The sequence below is a fragment of the Petaurus breviceps genome, unplaced genomic scaffold (genome assembly GCF_028583685.1).
Source record: "Petaurus breviceps papuanus isolate PSGF00001 unplaced genomic scaffold, PetGlider_PUasm1.0 90700, whole genome shotgun sequence".
NCBI classification, from domain to species: Eukaryota; Metazoa; Chordata; class Mammalia; order Diprotodontia; family Petauridae; genus Petaurus; species Petaurus breviceps.
Genome location: NW_027187315.1, coordinates 2,804,844 through 2,811,066, shown reverse-complemented (window position 1 = coordinate 2,811,066; position 6,223 = coordinate 2,804,844). Strand labels below are relative to the sequence as shown.

At 39.2% G+C, this 6,223-nt stretch overlaps 1 long non-coding RNA gene across 1 annotated transcript in view; it reads left to right on the top strand.

The window, feature by feature from the left end:
• The window catches only part of LOC138144365 (uncharacterized), a 62,807-nt gene extending 58,388 nt beyond the window's left edge, over nucleotides 1–4,419 (top strand). The window contains exon 3 of the long non-coding RNA XR_011163925.1: nucleotides 2,553–4,419. This is a non-coding gene — a long non-coding RNA (uncharacterized lncRNA). The remainder of the gene's footprint in view (nucleotides 1–2,552) is intronic.
• The last annotated feature ends 1,804 nt before the right edge of the window (nucleotides 4,420–6,223 follow it).

Sequence of the window (6,223 nt, the reverse complement as noted above, 5' to 3'; positions counted from 1 at the left end):
GAGAGAGAGAGAGAGAGAGAGAGAGAGAGAGAGAGAGAGAGAGAGAGTGAGTATAGACTGGAGTACATCAGAGATTGTGGGAACAAATGGCCAGGTATGATGTGAAGGGGACAGCAGCTTAGTTGCAGAGGCCTGATGTGCCTTCTCATTTCCCTCTGTATTGTGCTCTGTGTAGCATCTGGTTGTCACAATGTTTCAATTTCTGACTATCTATGTATGAATTTATAGTTGGCTTGTATATTACTCTTAAGCCAAGAGATCAGAGCAGCAATGGTGTTAGTTGCATATTTGACCCTCAGTAACTGAGTTCCTGAGAGAAAGGGTGCTCAAGGATGGGCACTGAGATAGGACTTTGAAATTTATTGACAGATAGGTTGGTTTGTTTTATTTTAAGGGTCCTTTGTCATAAAAGAGGGTTCTATTGTGATTGAGAAATTATAGTGACATGAAAAAAATTAAATCCTCAGTATAACTTAAATCAGATGTGTCAATAGAGTCCATAAATAATGTTGTAAGGCTAACAGAATAAAGGATGATGATGATGAGAGGCAGTGCTGCCTAGTGAACAGATATCTAGCCTTAGACACAAGAAGGTCTGGGTTCAAGCCCTGCCTCCATCATTGGCTGTGTGACCCTGGTTAAGTCACTTAAACTTCTAGTGCCCTGCGTAGTTCTCTAAGACAATAACCTGCAGAAGTTATAGATCTGGTTTCCTAGAGGGAATTTCTTCACCTCCAGTGCCCTGCCCTAATCAAATCATAGGTCTGGATGGGTTTAAAAAGAAAGAAGAGGATACTTTGTAGAACTCTAGAAGAAATGAAGCCTATTTTCAATATAGAAAAATTATAACATATAGTGAAAATGTTGATGCATAATTTAATGCTTAATATTTTAAAGGAAAAACTGCAGAATACCAATTTTTCATGTATATACTCCCTTCACATGACTCCACTGTATTCTATTCACATTGGAACTTCTGGGTTCTCCAGAACACTGGGAAATGCTTGCCTGGTCTATGTGCAGGGAGCCATGTCAGTCCCACGCTGCTGTTGTAGGCTTGACAGGGAGCCTGCCACCCATTTCTAGAGAAAGGATGTTTATCACAACTTCCCTAACCTATCTAGCTCCTCCATGCCCAGACTGCTCATCTCTGCTCCTGCCTTATTTTTCCCCTTCACTCCATTTCTACTTTCTTTCCCTGGCTAGAACAGGCCAAAAAAGTAACTCACAGCACCTTTACACATCCTGAAGACATGTGAATAACCCTGTATATTATACTCAGAAAAATACCTCCTATTTTGGCAGCTGGGCTGGCTCCCATTTCAGTCAGTCCCTCCTTCCCAGCTCCTCTGTGGGTCTTAGATTTAAAAGTTATTTGACACAGGCCAGCTACAGATTATTCTTTACCTCGCCTAGCATTCACAGCATTGTGCAACCTGCTTCGAGCCTCCAGCAGACCCATTTGCAGTTCCTAAAGGGTATTCTTCCCTTGTTTTAATGTTTTAAAGGCACATTTGACCAAACCACAACATACATAGTCTTAAAACAAAGTTAGACTGTGGTTTCCTCTTACCCCTTCTTCCTTTGCCAGGAAGCAGTTTATGCAGCAGGGTCTCAGCCTTTACTTTCTGTCCAAGATGTGAGCAAAAGTCTTATTGTGTTGGTTTGAAGTGAGCAGCTTTGCACACTGTCTTAAAGGTGAAGGGTGCTGCACACAGGGTTAATTGCTTGGTGAAATCTGGGAGGTGTGTTCTGTGGCATACTTTCCAAATGTGTTGTCCTTTAATTTTTTTAGAGACAGCATCTCTCTCTTCTTATTTGCACACTGGTGTTGGCATAAGCTAATTAGAAGTCACTAAAGGGGAAAATGTATCCTCCGTGGTGCTGAGATTATCCTGGGAGGGTCTGCTGATAACCTCTATCAGGACCTTTACAGATGTTCCTTTACAGGAAGTCAGGTGGCTAGATTTTTTCCTTCTTTTCTTCCTCCCTTCCTCCTTTCCTCCCTCCCTCCCTTTCTTTTAATGGCTATTTTTGGGGCCCTCCTAGCTCAGAGTGAATGTAAATACCAACCTTTTGACCAGCAACTCTGAGGGTCTTCCCCTCCCAGTTTGCGCTTTTTTTTTTTTTTAATTAAAGGGGCCATCCTTCAATCACATCTTAAAGAGGCCTATTCACTGAATGGGAGTTACCTCACTCTGAGTGAGAACCTGAAAAGGCCTTAGCCTAAAAGGGCCTGGGTCTCCCATTGCATCCTGGGCCATCTCCAGTCGTCCTGATGAATATCTGGCCTCTGGACCCAGAAGACTCTGGAGGAGAAAGTGAGGCTGATGACCTTGCACAGCCCTCCCTCTCTCAAACCAAAGTCAACTACAAGTCATGTCATCATCTCACTGATGTTGTGGTCATCTTTGAGAACAAAGGACAAACACAAAAAGGGAGTCAAGGAAAACTCACATTTTAAAAATCTAGGCTCCAAGTCACCATTGAAAAGTAACGGTTCATTTTCATTTTTGCTTCCTTTCTAATAATGCCTTTCATTCTCATTACAGAAGAGTTCCTTTTGAGTTTCACCCTCATTGGCTTAATCATTCAAAGACACTGAATTTGAGGTATTTTCTAACACAAGAAAACAAAACCGAAAGACCAGAAGACTGCTCCATTGGGCAGCAACTTTACTGTTATTCAGCTCTGTGTCACCTGAGAGGACAGCAGCTATTTGAAAATTGGAATGCTTTCCTTGCCTAGAATGCTACCATTTGCAAACATTTGTGAACACAACGGATAATGATGCGCCTAAATCGGTGGAGAATGGCATAGGACACTATGTTGCTCATCTGTCAGCAGGCTCTGATTTCACAAGGAATCCTCCTTCTCATCATTCAGGTTCATAATCCACAAAGCTCAGGTTCTTAGCATTGAAAACTATTTAAGTTGGGTACACTGGTATGAGAGTGAAGAAATCAGAGTCCAGATAAAAGCAGGGATGTAAAAGACTACCCTGATATTCTTACTCCAGGCCACATATTCTTTTGGGTTTGGGTTTGCTGCAAACTGTGACATATACTATGATGTTAACAACCAGCACTCTGGAAAAAAGAAATATTCAAGATACACTTTTCATTTGGATTATGAACTCCATCACTTTTTAAAGTTTAAACCATCAACAAAACAATAAATCAAACCCTGACTTGTAGCATTGACTAATTTCTGAGGTAAAAATGCTGACACTAAAAATGTAATGGCTAGCTCTCATGAGCTGTTTTGAGTGGGCTCCAGTATACCCCTGCCTATATCCATGTCCCACTTTTTTCTCTAACTTGAGATTGTAGGTTCATAGTGTATCACCCCCTCTGGGCTTAGTTTTTCAATCTCTCCTTCCACTGACAGGATGTGTCTCCAGAGAGTGGCAGTTTCTCCACTCTGGGTTTTAGGGTAACCCTGAGGGCTTGTGGGATGTCTGGTATTATTGATCGGAAGCCTTCTATCTGATGTGCTCCCCACTGATTATAAATTACCTGGTCAGAATTAATTAGCTTTGTAGAAAAGGGTATTTGCAGAAATAATATAATAAGAATAATTTGAAGTACCAGATATTAAACTATATTATAATATAAATAATATTATTATTAAAGCTATCTGGCACTGGCTAAGAAATAGAAAGGTAGATTGATGCAATAAAGTAGACATACAATTTACAGCAGCAAATAAACACAATAACCTTGTATTTGACAAGTGTAAAGACCTAAGATTTGGGGATAAGAATTTATTATTTGGTGAAAATTGTTGGGAAAATAGGAAAGCAGTATGGCAGAAACTGGGCATAGACCAATATTGTATACCATTTACTAAGATAAAGTCAAGATGGGTACATGACTTAGATATAAAGAGAGATTTTACAAGAAAATTAGATGAACACAGAACATGTTATTTATGAGACTTATGGATAAGTGAACAATTTATGAATAAAAAAGAGACAGGGAGCAAACTTAGGTATAAAATGGATCATTTTGATTACATTTAATTAAAAAGCTTTTGTACAAATAAAACAAATGTAGCCAAGATCAGCAGGAAAGCAGAAAATTGAGAGGAAAATTTTATAGGCAATTTATGAGATAAAGACCCCATATCTAAAATATATAAAGAACTTTGTCAAATATATAATGATATGAGTCATTCCCTAATTGATAAATGGTCAAAGGATATGAACAGACATTTTTCTTTTTCCTTTCCAAATGCTTTATTAACTTCTGATTTACATCATTCCTTTCTACCAGATTTTGAGTTACAAATTTTCTCTCCGTTTTTCCCCTACCCACCGCCCCAAAATAGCAGTCCCACAGGATATCCCCTCCTCCAATCTGCTCTCTCTCATATTTTCTCCCATACCCCTTTTGACTTTTCCAGTGGATCTCTATGCCCCAGTGCCTGTATATCTTATTTCCCAAGTACATGTAAAATAGTATTAATAATAGTGTGTATATATATATATATATATGAGTATTTTATTTTATTGTTTTTTTTAGATTTTTAAAAATGCTTTAGTAACTTCTGATTTACATCATTCGTTTCCACCAGATTTTGAGTTACAAATTTTCTCCCCGTTTTTCCCCCACCCATCCCCCCAAAACAGCAGTCCCACAGGATATCCCCACCATCAATCTGCTCTCTCCCATATTTTCTCCCATACCTGTTTCGACTTTTCTAGTGGATCTCTATGCCTCAGTGCCTGTATATCTTATTTCTTAATTACATGTAAGATGGTATTAATAATAGTATACACACGCACACACACACACATATATATATATATATATATATATATATATATTTGAATATTTGATTTTAAAACTTTCAATTCCAGATTCATTCCTTTCCCCCCCTGCCGCCCACCCCCACTGGGGAGACAAGCAGTTCAGTATAGGTTGTACATGTGCGGCTAATGCAAAACAATAACATAGCAGATATATTGTAAAAGACTGACTATATTTCCCTCCCTCCTATCCCACCTCCCACTTGTTCTATTCTCTACTTTGATCCTGTCCCTTTTCAAAAGTGGGTGCTTCCAACTTCCCTCCCCTCCAGCCTGCCCTCCCTTCCATCATCCCCCCTCTCATCCCCTTCCCCCCCATTCTCCTAGAGGATGAGATCCCCTATTTAGTGTGCATTTCCCTCCCTCCTCAAGCCAGATCCAATATCCCTTTTGCCTTCCTATTCTTCCCCTCCATTGTAACCATTTTCCCTTGCCTCTTCTGTATGAGATAGTTTGCCCCAATCTGTCTCCCCATCTCCTCTCATTATATTCCTCTCACCTCTTAATTTCACCTTTTAAATATCATCCCTTCCTGTCAAATTGGTCCCGTGCTCTCTATCTATGTATACCTGTAAACGTATATACACACATTCACATATGTATTCATATGCCCGCATACCCTCATATAAAGACATATATACATACATATATATATACATATATTTCTAATCCCTTCAACTACTGAGAAAAGTTTCATAAGTTACAATTATTGTTTTTCCATGTAGGAATGTTAATAGTTCAACTTTGATAAGTTCTTTTTGATTTCTTTTCCCTGTTTACCTTCTCATGCTTCTCTTGCTTCTTGTATCTGAATGTCAAATTTTCTATTCAACTCTGGTTTTTTCAGCAAGAATGCTTGAAAGTCCTGTATTCCACTGAATGAGCATATTTTCCCCTGAAACATGATACTCAGTTTTGCTGGGTAGGTGACTCTTGGTTTTAATCCCAGATCCCTTGACCTCCGGAATATCACATTCCAAGCCCTTCGATCCCTCAGTGTAGAAGCTGCCAGATCCTGGGTTATCCTGATTGTGTTTCCACAATATTCAAATTGTTTCTTCCTGGCTGCTTGTAATATTCTCTCCTTAATCTGGGAGTTCTGGAACCTGGCTATAATATTCCTAGGAGTTTTCTTTTTGGGATCTTTTTCAGGAGGTGATCAGTGGATTCTTTCAACTTCTATTTTGCCCTCTGGTTCTAAAACATCAGGGCAGTTTTCTTTGAGAACTTCCTGGAGGATGCTTCCTAGGTTCTTACTTTGGTCATGGCTTTCAGGTAGTCCAATAATTTTTAAATTATCTCTCCTGGATCTATTTTCCAGGTCAGTGGTTTTTCCCATGAGATATTTCACATTGCCTTCTATTCTTTCATTTGTTTGGATCTGTTTAACAGCATCTTGATTTCTCATAA